At 38.1% G+C, this 24,491-nt stretch overlaps 1 protein-coding gene across 1 annotated transcript in view; it reads left to right on the top strand.

Annotated features, from left to right (window-relative positions):
* Window positions 1–17,906: 17,906 nt before the first annotated feature.
* Window positions 17,907–24,491, top strand: part of ctnna2 (catenin (cadherin-associated protein), alpha 2) — a 393,607-nt gene continuing 387,022 nt past the window's right edge. The window contains exon 1 of the mRNA XM_042485341.2: window positions 17,907–18,219. The gene's annotated coding sequence lies outside the window, so the exon portion shown is untranslated. The remainder of the gene's footprint in view (window positions 18,220–24,491) is intronic.

Genomic DNA, 24,491 nt, shown 5'->3' with positions numbered 1-24,491 from the left:
ACTTTTGGACTGACAGGGCGATGCTGATGCCTGTTCTGCTTTTCTATAATTTCTTCAATCCAATCCTGCGCCGAGGTGTGCTATTTTTTAGTATATTCTGTGTAGCCTGTATCGAAGTGTTCCTGGTAAACTCTGTGTTCAGTGATGTTTTGTTGTACAGGGTGAACAGTTTTGCTTTTGTCTTCTCCAACTTTTTACAGCATATTTGGATTGGATATCAGGTCAGATTTGGCAACAAGAACTACATTGATAGTTTTAGAAAAAAGATTATGTTTTAGGTAAAAAAATAAGTATGTAACTTAACAGCAGCATAATGTGATCTAAGTATGTTACTTGAGTGAAGTCAGTGCGCGATGATCATGCATAAATAATGTAACTTTACCTTATAGCAACCTTGACTTTTGGTTTCACACAGTATGTAGGTACTGTATGTAAGTTACATACCAAAAGGTTAAAACAACACTGACCTTAGGTTACAAAGGGGATATGAACTGTGGCCTCCTGGGTAACTGGCTCACCTCCCTTTTACCATACATGGACATTCTTGTTTTTCATACTACGCTGGTTGCTGTCAGTGTCAAATATTGCCGTGCATGGGTTTACACTGGCATTTGCTAAAAGCCCAGTTCATCTCATGAAGATGTTTAAGGGTGCCTTTGGCATTTATATTACACACCAAGGGGCGTAAAAAAGGGTCTTTACTTGACAACCTGGAGATGAGGACTGGCTGTAGCATGCCAGCTGATTTTTAACATGACCTCACGCTTTTGCTGTAAAATCATCTTCCACTTTCACAACATCCAACTTGGGAACACTCCCTTTTCTGCTTTAGCTTAAAATTGTCCTTTCGGTTTCAGCTGCATGTCATCATTCTGGATTTTATTCTCCATTTACTTGACATGTTTGTTTTCTGGCTTTACGGATGCTCTTTACTTTCCACAGACTAGATATGGCTGTGGCTAAAGTGCTAAGGAACGTTTGCTTTCTGATCACATGACTAATGATGCATGTCAATTGACTTTAAGAGACAGCGGCTACCTTTTAGAATTAAAAGATGACTTGGTTATATTCATGATAGATGAGGTATTCTCAGCCACAATGTTTCTCCCACAAGCTCTCTGTAATACAAACCTACCTACAATACTGTTTTATTTTGGCATTATTTGTAGTTTTTCCTTGATTTTATTCTGCGTTTATGTTGTAACGTTGTATGTTGTTGGCTTTCATCTCCTGTTTTATAACATTTATGTACAGCTGTCATCCTGAGAGTGACCAAACATAATTTTGCTGAACATCTACAATGACAAAAAAAAGTTTCTTATGTCAAATCTCTACCACTCTTACTTTTTTCCTTCCTTCCTTCCTTCCTTAGATAACTGTAAGATAGGGGGAAACTGAAACAGGTATTGTCTTCGGTTTTTGTAAAATTGAAATGGAAATGCATCTATCACAGCATGTTGTTTCTCCAGTAATATTTCAAACACTTCAGCCCTCACTGTTTTTTCGAGACAGTGATCAAGAGTTCTGCCATTCAGCATTGCTGCACAGTAATCTGTCTGCATTTGTGTAGAGCTGTATTGTTGAGAGAGAGAAAAAGACATTAAGGTAGGGAATTTATCTTTCTGAGAAATCTTCCCCTCACTTTATACTGATGAAAGCCAAAAAAACATAAAGCTTTACCTTGTTCCCGTTGGTGTTATCAAGCGGAGGTACTGTTTTTCATTTCTGAGACTTTCCACATAAGAACATCAGGAATGAGGGATGCAAGGAGTTTTCCAATTTGGCTTCTGTTCTGTGCTCATTAACAAATACATTTTACAATCTCACAGAGCAAAATATATCTTCCTCTAAAGAAATTTATTGTTCTCATACAGTAACAGCACAGCAGTATTCTTGTGCAATGGAAGCACAGTGGCTCTCTGCTTAGCAGTTAAACTGTCTGGAGGTTCGATATAAACCAGCGATGCTGCACTCCGAGCAAAGCATTCGCGTTGAGACCTCCCTGGAGATCTGTTTATAAATGGATGAGAGTCATTGAACAGGACTTTGTAACAGTGTATATTTCAGATCAAGTGACAGTGCACATACCATAAAACAGCCAGTACTCAAGGCTGTGTGGCCTCCAATCTAGAGTGGCTGTCTGCTGGCATAGTCTTTGTCCCACAGTTTTTATTTGCTTCTGGCTTTATTAGGTGGTGCAGTAAACACTAAAGCAATACATGAACAGTATGAGATGCTTGACATTTAATCAGTTTAAGAAGTAAAGGTGATCTGGTTTCCATGGCAAATCTGATGGAAATGTTCTAGACTAAGACTCAGTTTCAGTTAATTGATTGGATATGTTACATCTTAATATAAATATTGAGCTCAAGGATTTGTATCAGTAATTCCATCAAATGCACACTTCAACTCTTTATTATCATAAGCATTACTTCCCAACTATGATGGCAGTGTGTGCTTATTTTCAAAAACTGAGATTTTAAAAAGATGCTCACTTAGATTAGAATCACTCAGAATAGGTCAATTTCCACTGACTTTGGAAACAACTTATATGAATACCTCCCCAAAGACATATATTACCTTTTTAATGGTTGCAGTTTTAACATGTTCTGTACATCATAAAACGGCCGCAGTTCTACTCCAAAAAGAGTTTAGAGAAGATATCATGGTTCGACATTAGACAAGTACTTTTATCACTACATCCTGTCACATATGTCATGTATGACGTGTCACATAGCTAACGTAGCATGCTACACATACCAACATACCAGGCTATGTTACTAAAAGAGGTCAGCATTGATGTTAAGACACAGACACCAGTTTCTTGGGTAAAAGTCTTGTGTTTGTTTGACCCAACTATCACATGCCTACCCTATAGGGGCTTCTTTGATAATTGTGCAACATTAAGTAGACCTTTTCACTATGCCACGTTTACCTTTGCTTCCTTAAAAATTACAACATTCACTACAAAAAATATGAATATGGGTTGTAATAAGCTGCTTGTGCAGTCAAACTATGTTCATTTTTTGTGAGTGTGAGCTGGATACATTAAAGAATAGACAAGTTCCATGTAGAAAGAAAATAAAACACGAGAATTATCCAAGTACTGTTGATATGCAAATATGTTTAAAAGGTAATTTTAAAGTTGGCTTGGTACCTGAAAAACCTCAGAAAAAAAAACTTACAATGCACAGACAAATAAATAATTACCCAAACTCTTAAACCATTTTAATTGAAGTGGCTGGTGCCTTTTTGTAAAGGTTCAATATGCAGTTCTGGTGAAAATTAGTTGATTGTTTAGTCTATCTCCCAAGTACAAAGACAGACAGTCTTGAGTTGGCATTTGGCAGTTTAGGAATGAGATCAAACAATCACTTATCCTTCTGCACCTTTATCAGATTTTTTAAATGTAGCTCTGTAAACCCAAGATTCACTTTGTGAGCCAAATGACTTCTATAAATCAAGATTATGAAGTCAGGAAGCAAATCTTCTTGCCATATTGTTGCAGATGCAGTGGCAAAGACAAATGATGACCTGCACAGCATCATCAATTGAGGTTAGCTGTCTCTCCGAGGGTGCTTGTTGTCTTGAACTACTTTCACAGCAGCAAGCTGGCAACACTCAGTGAATGCATCTGCCACTCATTTCAGCCATCCAGGAGCCCTGAGTAAAGTCAATTGTGACTGATGGTCACAGTGTTTGCCACTGAGACCTTTAATTGCCACTTCACATATTGAGCAATCTACTTATGCAGTGAGAGGAAAGTGGAAAAAACGAATGTGAGGTTAATAATGAATCCTGCTTTTACATATAGTGGCAGTCATGTTCTTGGTATTTGAGTCAAGTCATTTTGACCTTTATACTGCTAATTCTCTTTAACATTTCAGATATCACAAAAATAGTTGCTATCATTTTGATAATGTTGAAGCTTCTTGCCTTAACTGCAATTTTATTATATTAATTCAAGTGACAGCTAATTTTATAACCACCAACTCAATATGTTATAGTCATCTATTCCTCAGTGGAAAGTTGGCTGCAACCTTTTTCATGCTGTCACAGAAATATCTGGTATAAATAAAACCTTGAATTTTCTTTTTCATTGAAGCTCACATTTCTCAATATTTCCTGAAGACAGTTAACATTATTTTGTTCCTATCAAGTGCAATTCTCATTTTCATTTTAAAGGCAAACATAATTTTGTCTTGCGTTATCTTTTTCTATGGCCCTCCTGTAGTGCAGGGAACAGTACATATATTCTGCAATCATGTAATATAATCATCTTCTCAGTGGGGCTGCTTTCACCCTCTGTTGAATCACATTATTGCCGTACACGTGGTTGCTCCATTAGAGTTTCTAAGTCTGTTGTATTGCAATGAAATAACTCTCTGTTTATGCAATGTGTGCTTGGTTAGGAAAAACCCTTTTTTATTTGTACTCATCATTTTATCATTAAGGAGAGATACCCAGAGGGATTGGTGTAAAAAAATTTTAACTGATGTATTATCTAATTAAATATTTGCTCTGCATACATTTCCAGATCATAAACAAATCTAAACAAAAAAAAAAAGAAAATATCAAAATGAAAGAAAATATAAAAAACATCTAAATGTTTGTTTTGGATATTTTCTTTCTACTAGTCTAAAAAAAATAAATTATGGCAGCAAAATAACCCAGAACATCAAAATTAAAAATCTTTTCACTCTGAGCGTTTCTCCTTAAATTTCCATACATATGCAACATCTTTAGTTAAGATCAGTATTATCAATAACTATGTCAACTAATAATGTAATATTACCATAAAGTGAGCATATATAATAATAACTATGTAACAAATAATATACAACACCTGAATAGAGAGTGGTTTGTGCATCGCAGTTGTCTTAGTGGCTTCTTAAACTGGAATTACCAAAAAGCAAATGTTTACAGATGTCAGTGAGCATGTGAAATTTTAGTGATGCTACAAATGAAATCAGTGATTGTGCCGACACTTTGACACGCACACAAACAAAGAAAAAAACAGTAAAAACAATTTTACATATATTTATATGAATCTATCTTACTTTGTAGCTTTGGCAGTATGGTGTATGGTGTCGCTTAGAGTAGAGAAATGTACAGCGCATGTGTGTGGGAGGGTTTTATCAATGTGATGGGGGTTTGTAATCAATATAAAGCGAGGAACATTTGAACACTTTGATAAGTTGATGTAAATGAAATGGACAGTGTTTGTGTACTGCTGTGTATTGATAAAATGGCCAGAGACAATTCTGGCTTTCCTCCTATTTTAGGGCTTTCACAAGGAAAATTAGCTGCATTTCCTGGAAAAAAGCCAGAGAAGTAATTACAACACCCCCCTAAGGCCTTGTTGGTACATTTACTCAGAGTCCTGTGGAGTGAATTTTGTATCTGAGAAGTAAAAACCTCTCTGGAAATAAACCTGTGCCCCCCCCTCCAAAAAAAACCAAAACATTTTCTATGGATTGTTTCTAGTTTGAATGTACAGCTGCATCCTCTGAACACATGCGCAGGAAGTATGAATAATTGATGCCTCTTTGTCTGTTCCCTTTTCCTACATTCCCTCATTCTCTGTGCTCTGCAATCTCCTCTTGTTTCTGACAGCTGTGAGGAACTAAGGTGGTCTTTGCTGTGGTTGTTCTTGTCTTCCTCATGAAAGGTCATAACATTTCGAGCACAAAGTGCAGCTCCTCTTCTTCTTTAGCAGATGCTAAGGTTTCTCACATCTTCGGAGGGATTTTCTGTCTGTGAAAGATCCAGTATGACATCATCATGCAGCTTTTCAAGGAGCTGGCGGGGTGACAAACATGACTCATTCATGCAATAACAGCTGTGTGTTTGTTTCTGCAAATGTGATGATGAGGGAGGGAGGACTAATACCGTCTTCAATTTCCGGCTTTCACTGACCTTTTGTATGATGGTGTGTGTTACACTGGTTCTCTGCAAATCTCTTCCTCATGTGTAAAGAGGTGACAACTCTAACATGGAACCTTATTTTCTAAAGAAAGTGATCCCATTTCTAAGCAGGTTACAATTAGTGAGAACAACAAACCATGGCGATTATAGTATATAATTATAGTATATGATGCGTGGAGTCCAGCTCGGTCTGCATAACAACAAATGTAATATACAATAAAAAGAGAACACTCACCAGAAATGACTGCCAACAGTGTTTAAAAGAATACTTCACAAACAAAATGACCAATTGTGTTTCAGTAAGTCATGCCATAACCTTAAATTTGTGGAATTTTTTTTTATTATTTTCTTTTTTCAAACCTCCACAGAAAATGGCGTACATATTAATTTATGGATAAACTGGGGATCACTTTTAAAGGTGCAGTGTCTAAGCTTTAGGTGGATATACTGGCAGAGATGCAATATAATATGATAATATTATATTGCATTGATAATGATGTTTTCTTTAGTGTTTAATCACCTTAAAATAAGAATAATTGTGCTTTTGTTGCCTTAAAATGAGCCGTTTATATCTACAAAGCTTGCTTGTCCTATACAGAGATTACCATGTTGCACTGCCATGTTTCTACAGTAACCCAGACTGGACAAACTAAACTTCCATTGTGTTTGCATCAGAAACAAGGTGAGCACACATTAAGTTATCAGAGAAAATAGAGAATCCTCAGTACTTCCCAAACATTTTGATAAAACTTTACTTTTTAAAACTGAACTGAAAGTGAAACTTAAAGATGCCGTCTTCAAAATCAGACTCCTATCAGATATTTTTTTTTTTGGGAAATGCATGTGTTCAGGAAATAATGAGCATATGACTGCATAGATGAGACTGGGCTTAAACTGCACGAGTTGCGTGAGGTTTTTGTTGTTGGATGTTTTGATGAAATTATGCTGCTGTTAAATGCGTTCCCCAATCAATCATTAAATCTATTTGCTTTTTTCTGTGGAGGCATGCCAGAAAAACAAAGTTTTCTTCACAAATTGAAAACAGCACCACTTATTGATATACAAATGGTCATTTTGTGGTTGAAGTATTCATGAAATCAAGCAATTTTTTACTTTTTTGTAGCATTACAACAAAAGCGTATATTTTCAACTTAACCTCTTATTCAGATTTTTTGAAAAGTTTGTTAGAATATTATGAACAACACTGCATGTATTTTGTACTGATTCAGAAGAGCTCACAGATGTGCTGAATCTAGAGACAGACATGAGCCGGGACCCTCAATTCAAGGTTGTGTGTCAGTGTCAAACAGCCACTGTGGTGCCACAAATTGACCTCCCTTCAGCTTGTTTGGCCTGAAGACAAGGAATGCTTGAATAAGGTGAACAAAGGCTGCTTTCATATTTAAAAGTTTAACCATGCTCATCTCATGAAATACTTTGAATTGCACTTGGTGTCAGCAAAATACTTTTTTTGAAAAGTCAAGTGAACATTTTATCTTAAAATTCAGAATATATTCTTGTATAAATCTTAGCAGATGGCATTACTCGGTTCTCTGAGGGCTGTGTTTGGGATCCTCAAATTCACAAACACGCAGACAGAATGATGGGCAGATGCTATTTCATTCTCATATTAAATCCCATTGTAACGTGTGCATCTCTGGGAGATGCCACACAAGCTTATCTGGTCTGCACACTCCCAACAACCTGGGCTGCTAACAAAGCAAGCCGCCGGGTGATGCAGAAAGGGTAACATGATCACAAATATGCCATCTCTTCCCTGAGTGCATAATAATCCACAGTGCGTTCACAAACATAACTGCTTTTTTTACTGGAGTGGAAACTGGCCCTTCAAGCATTTTATTAGATTGGCCGAGACGGATGGTAAAGTAAGTAGAAAAAAAAGTCTGACATTACTATGCTCTGGTATTTTAGCCCTTGAAGGGATGGATAAATGCACCTTCACACGCAACCGTCTTGTCCTTGAGCACGCTGACCTTATGCTGTCGTAGCAACACAAGTGGGGAAAATGTAACGCATAGATACATTGCTTTCTAACGCGATCCATTAGCCATAGCATCACTGTCAGCAGCTGAGCAGTAATATCAGCAGTAGAGAAAGGTAATGGCGTGTTGTTGCAGTAAAGATTCCACTAACTTGTGATCCATAGACTTGAGAACGTTCACTGTGATATGACTTCACGCACACTCCAAAGGGATAAAAGGTAGCCATTAAACCATATCCAATAATATATCATGTCTGACAGTTGTCTAAATGATTAATTTCATCTCATGTATTAAATCATAGGCAATCTTTAATTCATGAATCAAGATGCTACAGAGGCCGTCAGCAAAAAGTAGAGTGCATTATGCTGAACCATAAGGAATACTTTTTCGTGCAATGTATCGAGGCGATGGTTAAAAAAAGAGATTGAACAACGAATGTATAGTTAAATGTCCAAACTAGTACAACAAATCCTCCCTCAGGTTAAAGGGATAGTTAATCTTTTGAAGTGGGCTTGAATGGGGAACTTATCAATTGACAGTATATTTGACACTCTGACTGCACTGGAAAGCTCCTTTCCTGACAGACTGCTCCATCCAAAGTGTGTGAAGGAGCGGCACCGCAGGTCCTTCCTTCCTGCTTCAGTCAGACTGTACAACCAGCACTGCTCCCAGTAGACCACACTCACACACACACCAACTGGACTATACAAAAAGTGCAGTTTTTCACAAGTGCAATTATCTCCATGTGCAATTAGTGTACATATTTTTTATATATATATATTTTTTATATATATATATATTTATTTTTTCCTGTTTTTGTTGGCATATGGTAATTTTATTTTATTCATGTCACTGTCTTTGCACCTTTTTTTAATCATACTTGGCGCCTTGTTTTTTATTATCTAACATTTTAATGATAATTTATATATTTGTAATTATTTTTTATTGTATTGTTCTTTTGCTGGCTGCTTATCCTTCTTCATACCTCATAGCTGCAGTAACATTGTGAATTTCCCCACTGTGGGACTAATAAACGATTATCTTATCTTATCTTATTTCATACAGTAGATGTGATTGGCATGCCCTCAGTCTGAGAAAATGGCAGAAGTCCAACACTGAAGCTAAGCAGTGTATTGCTGTGGATAAGGGTCAATAACAAAATGTACTTAAGCCTCCTAAAAAAGTCCAACAAAACAAATCAATAAAGTACTTTCACTGCTTTACCTTAATGTCACATAGTGATTTCTGACATGAAAATGAAGTTGTTTTATTTCTCACTTTAAGGCCAGAGTCCATTGAAAAAATACTGATTTTACATTGCTGAACCTCAAGAGCTGCTGGTCTATTGTTGCCCCAAACAGTGATTTTGTTTGTACTATTGCATGCTTTGGCATTTAAAAGGGTTAGTTCAGATTCACCAAAGTCACACAATTACACAAAATTACTAAATGATCTAAGTCGTCGTAGTGCAGCAGCTTCTACGTTTAGCGAGCTAAAATGACTGTTTTTGACAGTTGTGATGATGAGAGCACAGATGGGGAACTGAAGGTGTTAACAGCTCTCCTATTAGAACAAGCTGTCTGTCGGAAAGGTGGAGTGGTGAAAATACTCTAAACGTAGCCTGGATTTAAAGTGATTTTGATTTACTTAGGTGGGATTTTCTTTTGTTGGCTAAAATGGATTAGATTTTTTTGATTCGCGAAAGATACCCCTCGAATATGAATAGGTTGGTACCTGTAAATGATGTATACAGCAGAGAGCTGTTTTGTTTTGTTTCCTTTTGTTTGTTTATTGACTTATTTTTTCTCTTCTTTTGTTTATTTCTTTTTCGACTCTCTAATTTTGTTAGAGTAATTAATACAATTATTTTATGAAGTTGGTGCTGCTTTCCCTCATTCACCTGAATGATAAATGGTTGAATTGAAATCAAACACACATGTTTTGTACCCTTTCTTGTGGGATAAAGACTTGGAAAACATCCATCCATCCGTTTATTTTCTTCTGCTTATCAGGCGCCAGGATGCTGGGGCAAAAGTATTCCAAACATCCCTCTCTGTCCCTCTCCCCAGCATATATTTACAAAATATGTGATAAAATATTTACAAAAATATGATGGTGTGCCAACCATCATCTACTATTACTACTACTAATAAAACATTTTATGTAAGGGTGCCTTTCAGGACACTTAAAGTCACCTTACAGAAACAGCAATAATAAAACAGCGAACTATCAGGGCATAAGTAAAACAATATACCGTAAAAAGCAACAAAAAAGTACTGAATGTAATACACCATGGATAAGTATCAAAAACAACCCCACTTAAAAAAATCTGAACTATCCCTTTAAAAAGGCAACAAGGTTAGACACAAGACATTTAACTCCAAAAGAATTCTGTTTTAGTGTTCCTGATTGAAAGCACAGAGGTAATTGTGAGCCTCCCTAAAATCATCATGTAAAGTGGGGCGCTCATTTAAATCTAATCACTTTCGCTCTTGCGCTCTGCATTGAAAAGCAATCTGACACACAACCATGCAGAGACCCTTTTATATATCTTATCTGATTGTCACGTTGAACAAGATTTTATTTTACCCCACGTTTAAAATCTATTTAGAGAGAGGGTGAACAGTCTCAATAATAACCCAGACCCAACGATTCAGTTGTGTTGATGTTAGGATAATGATAACGAGCGAGAATGAAGGGAATGGATTCAGAGGAAATGATATGATGATTGCCGCTGTGATTACATCTCAATGGATGAAAAGATGTGCCTGAGACCCTCCTGGGATTAAAATCAACAGAGGGAAAACTTGTGTCCATTGATGACACTATCAAAAGGCACACCCTGGCCTGATTCACTGATTATGAACTGCCCTCAGGAAACGGATAATGAGTAAGGGTTCAATTGGAATAAAATCTTCACTAATGTGGCCATACATTCTAGGAAGTACTGTGCTGCCCTTCTCTGGTCTTGACAACACAGTGTGTGAGCCTTTTTCTTTCTGCATTTCTTTGCTGCAGATTAACTTGATCCCAAATTAAAGGCCTTTTTGTTGAGAGATTCATTGTGTGTTTGCAGCAGCATTGAAAGTATGATCAGTCATGTCTGTCTTTTTGAAGGCAGTATGAAAAATCACATAGTTTAATAGGTCTTTAACCTTTTCCATTCCTCCCATCCCTATCATAGATCCATTTTTGTCATTTTAGGGGAGACAGGGTGTCTTTAGGGGAAAATAGCAGATCAACAGTATATGCTACATAGATGTTGTAGATATCATCTGAAAGCTGGAAACCTGAAGATTAATTTGGGATGTAGCTAAGCACAGTGTGTCAAGTGTTTCTACTCATAAATGTGCAGTAAACATTTTGTGTTGGTTAGGTGCCTATTCAAGCTTTTAAGAGTATAGGGACTCAGACTATTATGATGGAAGCATATGATGGCCATTCCCATAAATTATTTCTTAGAAGTTCTAGCAGCACTTTTAGGGTCATTTGTTGCAAATATTTTGTGCAAAGCTTAACCATTTTTTGCACTCAAGAATTTCAGAGGATATATATGGGGAGATAACAGGTCAACAGTATAAGTCACATATTAGTGGTATACATCATGTGAAAACTGGGAATATGGAGATTAATTTGGGGTGTAGTTTTTCTTGTCATCAAGCTGTAAATTAACATTTTTTGATTTTGCACCTATTCAAACTTAAAGTTTAGATATTATATGGATATTATAATTGAACTGTATGATGGTCATTGCCATCATGATCAAGTGTGTCTCATTAGTTATTGCAGCAATTTTCTGATTAATACCATTTGTTACACAGATGTGGTGCTAAATTTAAGCATTTTTGACAACTCAAAATTGATTTAAAAAAAAAAAAAAGTTCACAAATCCCCCTTAAATACCACACTAAGAAATCAAGACCTTGAGAAACACAATGGAATGTTGAATGTTGATTTGGTTTGATTTCTGTTGAGAATTGCATTTTCTTGTGATTAGATGGAAAGCACTTCTGTTTTGGAAACTGGAAAATAGTTTGTTGCCTCATGCAGTTTTGTGGGGCAGTGATTACCCTAAAGTTCAAAACAGGTCATTTTATACAGTGAGGTCAAATCTTTAAAAATGGTCTCACTGCAATGAAATGGCTCCCATGGGGTCTAACATTGTTACACATGAATAAAATTGCACTCATTATATCCATGAGAGACTCTGCTTTCCAGTCATACCCAATGTACGCAATTGGCAAAAATAACACATCTCAAAAACAGCACAGTTTTTGCCCCAAACTGCAATCAATTACCATAAAGTGAGCATATATGTAGACAGGAGACTCATGGGTGTCCATAAAACCCATTTTCATTCAGATATATTTAGGTGGGAGGTCAAGGGACCCCTGTGAAAATGGCCATGCCAGGTTTTCCCTCAAAGAAAAAAGCCAAAATAAGCCTCTGAAAGGCAGTAATGTTGGCTGAAGACACTGACATCCTTACAGAATGGAAAAGAATACGCTGCATTACAAGATAAGTGTATTAAGTAACTGGCTATGCGTTAAATAGTTTTTCCTAAGCTTTTACCTTTTAAATAAATGTTATGCACTTACTGCAGTTGTGTAATTTCTTTGCACATTCCTTCAAATAATTCTCATCTGCATTTTAAAGACAATCTCCTGGTTTATTATTTATTAGTCAATTAGTCAATTAGCTGCTGAATAGCATTCATTATCTTCGGGGTGGAACCTTCAACTCTTTCCTAAGTGCCAATACTTTTAGCTGCAAGGCCTCCAGAATAACTCTGTCCATGACCATTCTGGCATTGGAAAATGAAATGGCTCTTGACTGCTGTTTTCAACAGATGTGAATGACTCTCATGTCACAATGGAGGGATTAAAAGAAACAAAGCTCTTCCTCTTGAGATCTGAACTTCCAATGACAGTTTTCAAAAACTGCAGCCCCAACCCTTTTGTCCTGTCCTCTGCATTCTCATCTCTTTGAATCACAGGATAAAGCGTGAGGTTTTGAGAGCCAAGAGACTGCAAAACTTTATTATTCATCCCAAAAGTACAGCGGGTTGGGTGTAGTGATGACCTCATTATGTTAAGAGAGCGGTAGAAGCCGGTCCAGGGACATTTTCTGATTGCAGTCCCTGGAGTGCTTCTCCTCTGGGTGGAGGGGAGGGCCCAGCTGGACACTGTGCAGGAATGTGAATATGTGTTTGAAAACAGATGGGGTTTTATATAAGCCATGTGTATGCACTGCACTTGTTACTTTTGTGCATACATAGCCACGCACACATACGGCACCCTATTGTAGTACATACACGCTGGATGAATAGCGGTATGCTAAAATCTCAGAGGAAATCTGCAGCGTGGGGCTGTGCAGCTTTACAAGCAAAAAGGAGCTTATCTTGTACTGCATTATGCTGCTTGCCTTGTTCTAAATATAATAAAGAAGTTGACAACTCCTCAAAACTCGAAGATAGGTTTATTCCCAGTGTAGCTTTGCTCCAGATGGATCAGGCCAGTGAACCAGATAGTGAAAGGCTGGAATACACTGTGAGACAACTCACTACAGTAACCCTACAGTCACGGTCCCCTAACTGACAAATGAATAATGGCTTGCTAACATGTTGTGCTGGATTGCTGCCACGCACAAAAACATGAGCAGATGGGAGACAATGGGCTGCTGTTGCTGCACTTTTGCTCTCCCAAGACAAAGAAATAAGGGAACAGATAAAGAAAATGTTGGGGCTAAAAACAATACTAACAACTGGCTATAACAACTCACCAATAAGCAATTCACCGTTATCATTATTAACCCCCTCAAATTGGCTTGATTTCTCTCTCAAAAAAAGGGGGTGAAACAAGCAGTTTAACAAGAAATGGCCCCCCAAAAAATCTGTAAGATTATTTAAAATATGATGAATTAGAACTATAAATATAATTTTCTGGACATTTTTCTCAGTTTTTTTTTTTTTTAAATTCTTTCGTCACCTTTTTTTCAGGTTTGCAGAACATTTCATTATGTTTTTCCTTTTTTTTTTTTTTTAAAGAAATCAAACCAATATTCTCAGGTGTCAGAGGTTAAAAAAGGCATCTGAATGCAGCAAGAAAACTGATGCTGATCCAGGTGTTAAGGGGTTAACCATTAGATCTTGGTTCTGCACCTTAAAACCTTTCCATTTCTCTCACCCTTTGCCTTGAACTGGAGACAGTGTTTTAATACTGTTAATGTGAGCGTTTTCCTAAACGATTGCTAATGTTCAGCAAGAGTTCTTCTGCCACAGCTGCATAGCATCAAAGGTCCATCTAATTCAGCAGTATCTTACTGACCTAATATGTTGGCTGGAAGTCCGTGTAATCCAATTTCCTTGGGAGACATAACTTCTCCAAGGCTTTCAGTGATTACCTGCTCATTTCAGACTCTGTAATTGTCCTCAAGTTCAGCAGAGCATGCTTGAAAATAACGTGGTGTGTCTCTCCTCCAAGCCTGTCCTGTGAGCTGACATTTTGATGAATGAGTAATTAATATGGCTCTCTGCCCAAATTAACTGCTTTAGTAAATATATAAAAAAGTGGTAAGATGTGTATGTAATGGTTTGATTAGGTAGATATATTAGGAATAGAGGGGATGATTTGATGCAAAAAGAGAGAAATTTACTCAAGGCATCATTTTTATGGAGAGATATAGTTTGCTTCAAAGTTAAACAAAATAGCTTAAACTATTTTTGAGTAGCATCCCTCCTCATCATGCTAATTGGATGTATTGCAGTTAATTGTAGTATGGCTTACAAAATGCTTAAAGGTCCCGTCTTATGCTCATTTTCAGGTTAATACTTGTATTATGGGTTTTAACAAGAACATGTTCACATGATTTAATGTGTACATTATTTTTCTCTGTCTGTCTGCCAGAATATACCCATATGCAATCTCTGTCTGAGACACTTTGTTTTAGGGCCTGTCTCTTTAAGACCCCCTCCTGAAAAAGCCCAGTCTGCTCTGATTGGTCCGTTTTTCCAAATCTGCACTTTTGTTCGGTCATAGAGTGCCCTAGGGATGACGTTTTTCAGTGGGCTAACCTGGAAGCTGATGTCGCCCTGGTTCCCTCATACAATAGCCTATGGGATTTTTCCATTGGATTATGGATCATTGCAGAAAATAAGCTCTGTGTTAAAAAACCAACGAACAAAAAACATTTCTGATACCCACAGGCTTTGTTCAGCAAGCTAATCTTCACAACTGAACACCAATTTCAAGATATTTGAAACCAAAATGCAATTGTGTGTGTGTCCCACTGGTGAGCTAATCACTGCCACTCTGCACTATGCTCATCATTAGCTTCTAGCGCAGTTAGCTTCTAGTGCAGTTAGCTGCTAGCACAGTTTGCTGCTAGCTGCCAGCTCAGCAACCTCTATGTTGAGAGCCATGTGCAGGCGATAACAGCCCAGACTCCACATCATAGATATGCTGTGAATGTTGCATACAGCTACTTTAAGGTGGAGCAGGAGATCGACAGGTGGATTGCCGACTATGGTTATGCACACACTTCACTTGGGTTGTAGCTGAGCCTGAGGGTAAAGTTCAGGATTAAACTGCGCAATGTGTGATCAAAACATTGCTTATGGCCATTAGCTCTGGGCAGTGGGGCAGCCAAAATGAGTTAACTTGCATTTGGGCTCACCCAGAGGGACAGAGTGAGGAGCTGAGATAAAGTGCTCAGAATTGAGCTGCCCCTCCTTTCCATTACATGTGAAACGGACCCAGTTGAGGTTGTTCAAGCATCTGATTAGGATGCCTCCTGACAGCCTCCCTGTGGACAAAATCTGGGCACATCCAACTGGAAGAAGACCCTAGGGAAGAACCAGGGCAAGCAGGGCGGACTAGGCTGGATTATGTAGCTATGAAAAGGATTGCACAGCGCCCTGCTACTACGACCCAGATCTCGATGAGTGCAGGAGAATTTGAGGGATGGATGGGCATGTTTAGATTAATGCTAGGTCCTCCAGTTATCCAAATATAATCCGTGTTGTCACTGTTGAAGTTCACTTCTGCTGAATTGAACTTTTTAACAGATCCTAGAACTGTATCTGCCACCAGATGGGAGGAAGGGAGGCTGTGCTCGGGCGCTAGTGAAAGCTGCAGCCACATATGACAGCATTCATGTCAGAGTCTGTTAGAGTGGGAGAGGAAACCCCCGTGTTGATATGCCAAATGATGCAAAAACTGTAGGCTACAAAAATACATGTGTTTTTAGAGCTTCTTTCAGCCAATGAATTATATACAATCCCTCTTCTAGGATCACTGTAATGTTTATAGGGGTACTTTCTTTCAACCAATGAATTATATGCAATCCCTCTTTTAGGATCACTGTAATGTTTATAGGGGTACTTTCTTTCAACCAATGAATTATATACAATCCCTCTTTTAGGATCACTGTAATGTTTTTAGGGGTAATTAGCAAGTAGGTGGTCAACAGCGAAAGGGGCACTAATTACTTCAGAGGCACTTAATTTTTCTTCCTCTGTGAGTTTCTGTCTTCTACACTTGTTTCCAGCTTTATTAATTATGCTGTTTTTTTAAGTGTAGTTCAGAAAAATCATGTTTACAGTAAACATTTTGATGTCTGTGAGGCCCTGTCACTGCACTCTGCAGCTGTTTGAGTTGGAACTGTTAAACTGTTGGTCCGACCCAGGGTCATGCATTGTCTCACACAACAGCAGCTGTGTGTTTTCTCAGAATTACTATATCATTTGTTTGTTTTATAGCAAATATATTCTAAACATCTTGATTTTTCAGTGATTTATGGAATCTAAAAATCTGGTTTTACTCCAAATGTTAAAGTGATTAAAGCGCATAATGAAACATCTTGATGAGTTTTATTGAATGTTTGTTGATGTCGCTGTGCCTCCCTGCTCTGACATAATGCAAAACCTCATGAATCGGTAAATGTGCAAGCTCTCTGTTTCAGAAAACGGTATTATCCAGGCTTTAGCCAACTCTGAGCTGAGCTCAGTCAGGTTTTCATCCAGACTGCTGAGCCACTGGTGCTCCATTTTTTTAGGTTAATTCAGAGCACCTTTAACACAAAAAATTGCTACACCCCAACCTGGCACAGCAAATTTGCACCCAGCAACTTTTTTTTTTCTGTCCTCACATTTAACCCTTTGAAAAATGAAAAAATTGACCTGATTCCTCTTATTGTTAGAACATTGTAAGAAGGCAAAGAGTAATTTTACAAAAAAAGAAAAATATTGCCAAGAAATTACCTAAAAAAATAACCTGAAAATTTGCAAAAGAAAATAAAAATAAATTTAAAATTGACCCAATGTGTAAAGAAGCACTAGAATAGATTTTTTTTTATTTTCATTTGTTACATATTTTTAAAGCAGAATTGTAATGAGTAATAAATACTGTTTTCATTATTTTTCCCTGAATATTTTTTTTTCTTTCTCACTTCTTTTTCAGATCATTTTTCTTGTCACCGTTTACTAATTTCTTGCAGTTTGCAGGACACTTTTTTGCCAAGTTGCTCATTGCCTTTTTGCCATATTTTCAAAAATTAATTATAACAATCTGCTCGGGTTTCCAATGTGTAAATGCGTTTAAAAGTTGTCTGAGCGCAACACGAGAAAAGTAATGACGATCCAGGTTTCAAAGGGCCAGCGGACATATTACTCTACTTTCATTTCTACAGTAGGCTAAACATTTCTAAAACATTGACCTCTTAGTCTTTATGTAAAATCCATATGCATCTTTGATAGAATATTATAAACACAGTTACAGTACGAGATATTATATCGATATTAACATCACTACAGCTGGATTGAGCATGCACCCTCCCAAAAGAGGAGCTCAGAAATCCTCCCCACAATGTGCTCACTGGCAGAGCGCATCCTCACCCTGAGAACCACGCATGCGTCAACGACGGCGGCTCTCCTGATTTGACAACCCCGGACCCGACCACACAGCCCACTATATTGCAAGGCTCTCCGCTACTAGCGCACCATCATCTGCACCTGCCTCCTCCGTTGTTGTGGTCGGAGCGCTGGGAGGGGTCACTATTTCGCAGGCAGCCGTAGGAGGAGGAGGCATTTCCGAGACACCGACAGAAGCGTGTAGCTCTCAGATTCAGCACCACAAGATTGAGGAAAGCGTCCGGATTGAGTCGATTTTCACTCTTCACCGTGGGTTATCTGAACAGGAGGACACCATTTTTGGGGGGGAATACTCAGTGAAACCAAGCGCTGCTACACACTTTGTGGACCTGCAAGAGGTGTCATCTCCAACGGTTAAAGGTGCGTAGCGCTGGTTAATTGGATGCTTTGGTTTGTCAACTGGCTGATATTTTTTGCTAGCAGCTTGGTAGCATTACACTTGAAGCACTGACTGACCCGCCGTGCTGCTAACATTAGCTTAGGCGAGGTCCGGCTTTTCATTTATCATTGTGCTGCTTGGCGGTGTAAATAAATGCCCGCACGGACACACTTTGCTGCTCACATGGCGTTTATGTGCTGAGCTGGGCTAAAATCTCAGTGTCGCCCACTCTGCTAATGTTGTCTAACCCGCACTCGGAGCACTGCTATCCAGTGAGCACAGTGCTGAAAGCCTGCTCCCACTGATTTGTGTGAGCCTGTCGGGGAGACACAGGCTAGGCTGCTAGGCTAGTGGCTAAGCTAACTGACACCGGCCACTTTTATGCTAGTAAAACAACGGTCACACACCTGCATTCACGGGTTTTTAATTGCTCTCGAGCTTGTTAGTAGCGTAACCTTTAAATGTATTTACTTGTGTAGAAACCGTTTTGCCACCCTTGGTGTGTTTGCAACGCTTTTCAATTCCTTTGTTTGATAATTTTGCCTCTGTTTAATTCACATTTTCACGCGCGGTCTAAATAAACTGCCGCATGAATTGCAACTCATAGCCTGCTAATCTTTTGCAAATAATTTTAAATTCTTTTTTTTTGCGCCGTCGTGCATTGTTTCAAGTTGCGAAGCACACAGCCTTGCCCTCACTCTGCAAGTGTATTTCATAGTCAAGTCTCTATTTTGCTCTTTTAACAATGGCAACAATTAGTTTGAGAGACCTGGCAGGGCGTTGCAATTTCAGCAGTCAGCTGCCCCTCACTATATTATGAGGATATATATAGCCTATATAATAATGTGCATTCAGAGCTGGCCTATTCAGCCAAATCTCTGATGAGAATATGTTGTTCTTTCATATCGTATGTTCAGTTATAAATCTCTTCTGTCTGCCTTGTGTGTTGCACACTGCAGTGAACTGTTGGCTTGTGATTATGATTCCATCAAACCCTGAAATTGTACATTATCACTGGAGTTTGAAGGTGTGTTGTAGTGGACTTGTTTGCGCGCACACTGTTTGCATTCAGCAGCACAGTGCAGCAGAAGTCAAACCAAAGCTTTTGTGACCCACTGTGGTGTGCCACATACTCCTCCTGTAACTGGAGATATGGGGTCTCAGATGCCTCCAGGGGTCACATAGTGGCTGTATTTAGAATCTGAACTTCTGATTGGCATGGAGGCGTGCTCCGACTCACTGTCAGGACTGTGTGGGTCTCTGTCTGTGCTCCTCAGTATGTTTACTGTGTCCTTTAATCAGCTGAAAGAAGGGACAGTCTCCAAAGACTGATGCTCAAGAATCTGGAAATTCAAATACGTGAAAAATGCCACTGCTGTGTAGTGTGCTGTGTCTTTTGGCTTTTAAATTTTAGAAAAGAAAGTAATGTGGGTGTGACGTTATTTTCCATCATTCATAACTAACTTGGCAGGCATCACAGTGCATTTAAAAAAATTAGCAAGAGCTAAAACTAATGAGTATTTTCATATTCATATACATTTGTTTAATTATTTTTTGTTATTTATTTATCATTTAGTTAAGGCCAGACTGCAATGAATAATCAACTACTTTTAAGCTATTCAATTGATCAGAAACCTTTGATAATCAATTAATGGGTTTAAGTATTTTTTTTTTTTAAAGAAAAAAGCTCAAAAGTCTTCTGATTTTGTTTGTTTCTTTACTCCTCTAAGACAGTGGACAGAATATTTTTGGTTTTGTGACCTAAAAAGACATTTGAGGACATTATCTTGGGAAATACTGATCAACATTTTTCACCAATTTCTGACATTTAGTAAAACTTGATTGATTAAACGAGAAACTAATCAACAGACCAGCTATTGTTTGGTGTTTCCGCCTGTAAAATGACAGCAAACAATTAATTGATTATCAAAACTGTTGTTGATTAACTTTTTGTGGATTCTCTTATTGAATAATAAATGATCTCAGCACTTTTCCTATCTTTTATTTTGACAGAATAGTGAAATGAGTAAGAAAGTGTGTATTTACAGTAATTCTGCTCAACAAGAACTATATAAACTCCCAAATGTATCGTCAAATGAATATTGACTAGAGGGAGAGAAGGCGAGAGTTGTGATTCCAAGTTGCCAAGCATGGACAGACTCTCCTCTGCCCTTTGGGAAAAAAGTTGCATATGTGTATCACTTTCTAACCATCTGCTTAAGACCATCTTTTATGCAAGGCTTATTTCTTTAACCTTTGGGATATTTTTTTCTTTTTCAGTAGATTACATCCATATTCAGCATAGTTCTGTTACACTGGATTGTTAACCATTGCTAAGTATGCTTTAGAAATCAAGATGGCATTTTATAATTGCTGTGTTTTTATCACTGTGCTCCTCTGGGCAAACTTTACAATTTGGTTTTATTTAGGAAAGAAACCACTTGTACAAATTGAAAGGTAGCACATTTGACAAATGCTGTCAAAATGCCCAAAAAAAAAAACCTCATTGTGCAAAATAGTCAAGTTTTTCTCAGACAGAATATTTAATCATCTAAATGTTTTTGGCTTAGTTACTTTACACTATTTGCAGTATGCAGCCTGGTTCTGTTTGCGGGGATACGGAAAAGCCATAATTTATGGGTGAGACTATGCAATCAATGGCAGTCCGGAGTGCATTGTGTTCTCGGTCTCCTGGGAGAGGAAGCGATATTGGCTGAACACCATGGAACCCCCTGTTGTTGTACTGAAGCAGAGCTTTAAGGTAGCCATGGTACCCCCGCGTACTGGAACAGCATTACTTCCCCTCTTAGGCCTTCTCTCACTCCGGCACAAATGTTTGATACTGTTTAAGAGATGAGAGATGAGGCAATCGAAACAACACAGAGCAATCAATACTTGTTGTGCTCTACATCAATTTTAACCCCGGGGTTTGTCCGAAGTTGCAATGTGGAACTGCAGTCAACTGACATCAAACATCCTCACTGACTAATTTTGTATTTCCTCATCTTTAAGGCCACATATTGTGGGTTGTTGGGGGGTAGTTCATTACTTAGCCTACTCAACAGCATGTGACATGAGCATATGTTAGATCGGGTAGATTCATCTGCTGCTTCTTTAACTGTTTATATGACATTATCCCACGCTGAAGTATAAAGTGGAAGAAAAAAAGAAAGAAAGAGCACTTTACTGTTTCAGGGGGACAATAAAGTAGATGACCCAGCAGTGCTTGAAAGTATCGTGTCAGCAGCAGCTTGGTGCAGCAAGAAAGAACGAGGTTATTCTCTTAAGTTCCTTTTCATGTCTATTAGCCTGCCCGAGACCACACCCACATGCAGTTAAAGTTTATTTTGTTACAGCGTAGCTTTATTCTCTATAGGACAATCATTAAAAAGAATCAACCCATCCTTCCATTTCACTGTGGGTGAATTTGATTTAATAACATTTAATCAAGAAACTGCTCGCAAAGCATTGCAAGTCATCAGAAGTCAGGCTGATGTTTTGTCATTTTCTTATGAAGCTAATAGAATTTAAATAAATGAAAAGTGCAAAAGTGTGTGCGCCCCCTGTGTCTTCACAACTTTTCTCGTGTGAAAATATTTTGATAAAAGTTTAATATGTTATGCAGCTCAGATCTTATATTCAGGTTGGAGCTAAATTTTTAACAGCGCTTCAGAAATGTGGGAGTCCTGCCCTACAAACAAAAGCAGCTAACAGATATGCACAGATTTTAATGTGTCGGATGGATTAGTGTGGAATAACATGTTGACCCCATGGTGTGGTGTCCAGATCTAGAAGTCTCTGAGAAGATACTCCCCTTCTGCTGCACTGATTTGCCATATGTGTTTAATAGTTTTCATTCAGCATTAGTCATCTAGGTTGCTTTTTCTTGTGGTCAGTTGATGTAATATGACTTCGCCTGTAGCAGTGTAGTTTATGTGGGATGATTTTCAGCAGTGACCCATCATGGTTTTAGTGGAGCCAAGTACCTTTAAACAAGGTAGTCAATTTCATTCCATGATTTAACTAAATAAACAGTGAAACTTTTAGTGACCATCTTGTAAAGCTGACTATTGATTTGTATTATCCTGTACAGTAGTTTAGTGTACTGTTTTCATTTCCAACAGATGGGAGCCTAAAGGGGATCATGCGTTTGGTTTTGTGTGTGTGTGTGTGTGTGTGTGTGTGTATGTGTATGTGTATTTGTCTTTCCGTAGATGGTATAAACTCACAATCTACTGAACCAGTCAACCCTAATGTTTTGTTTAAACAGATTTATATAATCAAGGACCACGTGTGGTCACTGTGGGTAGCAATTGTTGGAAAAAACTTTTTTTTTTATTTTTTACTTTAGTTGCATTGTTACTGATTGCAGACTCCTTATTTCTCTTAAACAGCTGGGAGGGGCCACATGTTTTTCTAGGCTAAAAATAATAACCTTAACCATCTTCTGAAGGTGTCATTTTAGCCTTTGTTGTGGCTCAAATACTGACATCAGTGAAAAATTTGTCTTATTTTTAACCTAAGTACCTACAAAATAATTCCTTTCCTGGTACGTTTCCTGATACGCATCATGATTTAGTCAGTTGTTTTGTTATCTTTGCCGCCATATCGACTGTCAGGGAGCCCGAAGGGACAATACCACTGGGCACAGCTGTGGTGTGTTGTGGCTGCAATCGCTGCGACCCGGTTTTGTTCCATCTGCTCTGCTCTCTTATTTGTAGGTTTTTCAAGATCAATTTACCTTTTTTTTTATCTCCCTTATTATAATAGATTTATTTTAACAATTTTTTTTTTCTTCTGTGGAAACCATATTCCCCGAATTTCTATCTATAACTTACATTGGGTTTTATCATTAAATGTTTCTATGCAGGGGGTGTTTGAAATGCTAGCTGCTGAAATGTTTCTATCTTTAGCTTGAAAACTGACCTTTTTAATGATAGATGAGCTGGTCTGCTTAAGCGCAGAGTGATAGCATATTGTTGTCATTGATTTGTTTTCCAGAAACTCACAAATCTATGTCCTCAGGCATTTCCACCCTATGTCCTCGGTCCTTTGTCACAAGGGTTTAAGTATCACTTACTGGTTAATAAGATCCAAAGGGCTGTGGTATGGTAAGATTAGGCAACTTAAACTACTTTGTTATGGCTCGGGCTAATTGCAGATCAGGGGTTTCAAGCTCAGAAGACAGTTAAGGTTAAGCTTACTACTGGTACTGTAATACTGTGCTACCAGATTGTACTCTTTGCTTGATATGTTAAAGGTTGGGGCATATGATTATTGTTTTTTTTTTATATTAAACAGACATACAGTAGGATCTTTCGAGAACATAGTCTTTGGTGCATGCAGTGAGTGTGCTCACTTATTGACAAGGAACTTCCAGTTGATCGATTGTTGTTGGAAATCTTTCAGACTAGCAAAGCATGGAAACCAGGCAGCTTTATATACACAATTAAAGTTGTTGTTTGATAACAGCTTTAATTAAAGGGTGAAATTACCTGTGATAAGGTTTTAGTTGTTATCAGTGGAAACAGGGCGCAAAAGGAGTAGCATATCTCCTCAGAACTGAGGGAGAAAAAATTTTCGGTGAGCAGACAGCATCTCATCTCATTGAGATGTTGTAACTGGAGTGTGATGCCAAGCTGCTGCCAAGATTTTTCGCTACTGTTTTAATGATTCTCCCACTGCCTCCCACAGATGTCACAGTCTCTGGGGGAAAATTATTGATTTTGACATGACTAAATTGTTAATAGTATTTTCCTTTGTTGGTTGGTGGCCCCATCGGTTCTGAGGGTATGAAGTGACAACCGAGCCTTTGTTCAGGCAGAACCACCTTAGCTGGTTCTCTGACTTTATCCATCTGATGTGGATCATTTCATCACCTTTATAGCTGGCCACGTTTCGCTTTAAGAATTCATGTTATACATGAGGACCAGGATGCCTTGAACTGTGAGCATCAAAGAGTGTCTTTTTAAGGTTGGAGCTGCATGTCCAAGTCACTTTGAATCTGGTAGTCATGGAAATACATGGATACACTTCAAGGCTTGTTGACTTGACTCTCGAGAATGACTTGACTTTATCAGTGCAATTTGTCATAATGATTACTATAGGTATTTTTTATTCAACATCAAATTGCCTCTAATTTTAGGATAAGGCCAATTAAGTAGTCACTTTAAAGGAGCAGTGTGTAGGAATTAGTGGCATCTAGAAGTGAGAATTGCAGATTGCAACCAGGCTCCAAGGAAGTGCACCAGGC

The sequence above is a fragment of the Plectropomus leopardus genome, chromosome 3, assembly GCF_026936395.1.
Source record: "Plectropomus leopardus strain MGB_pleo_1.0 chromosome 3, ASM2693639v1, whole genome shotgun sequence".
Classification (NCBI taxonomy): Eukaryota; Metazoa; Chordata; class Actinopteri; order Perciformes; family Serranidae; genus Plectropomus; species Plectropomus leopardus.
Note: the sequence above shows the minus strand (reverse complement) of the source record. Positions and strands in the feature narration are given on the sequence as shown.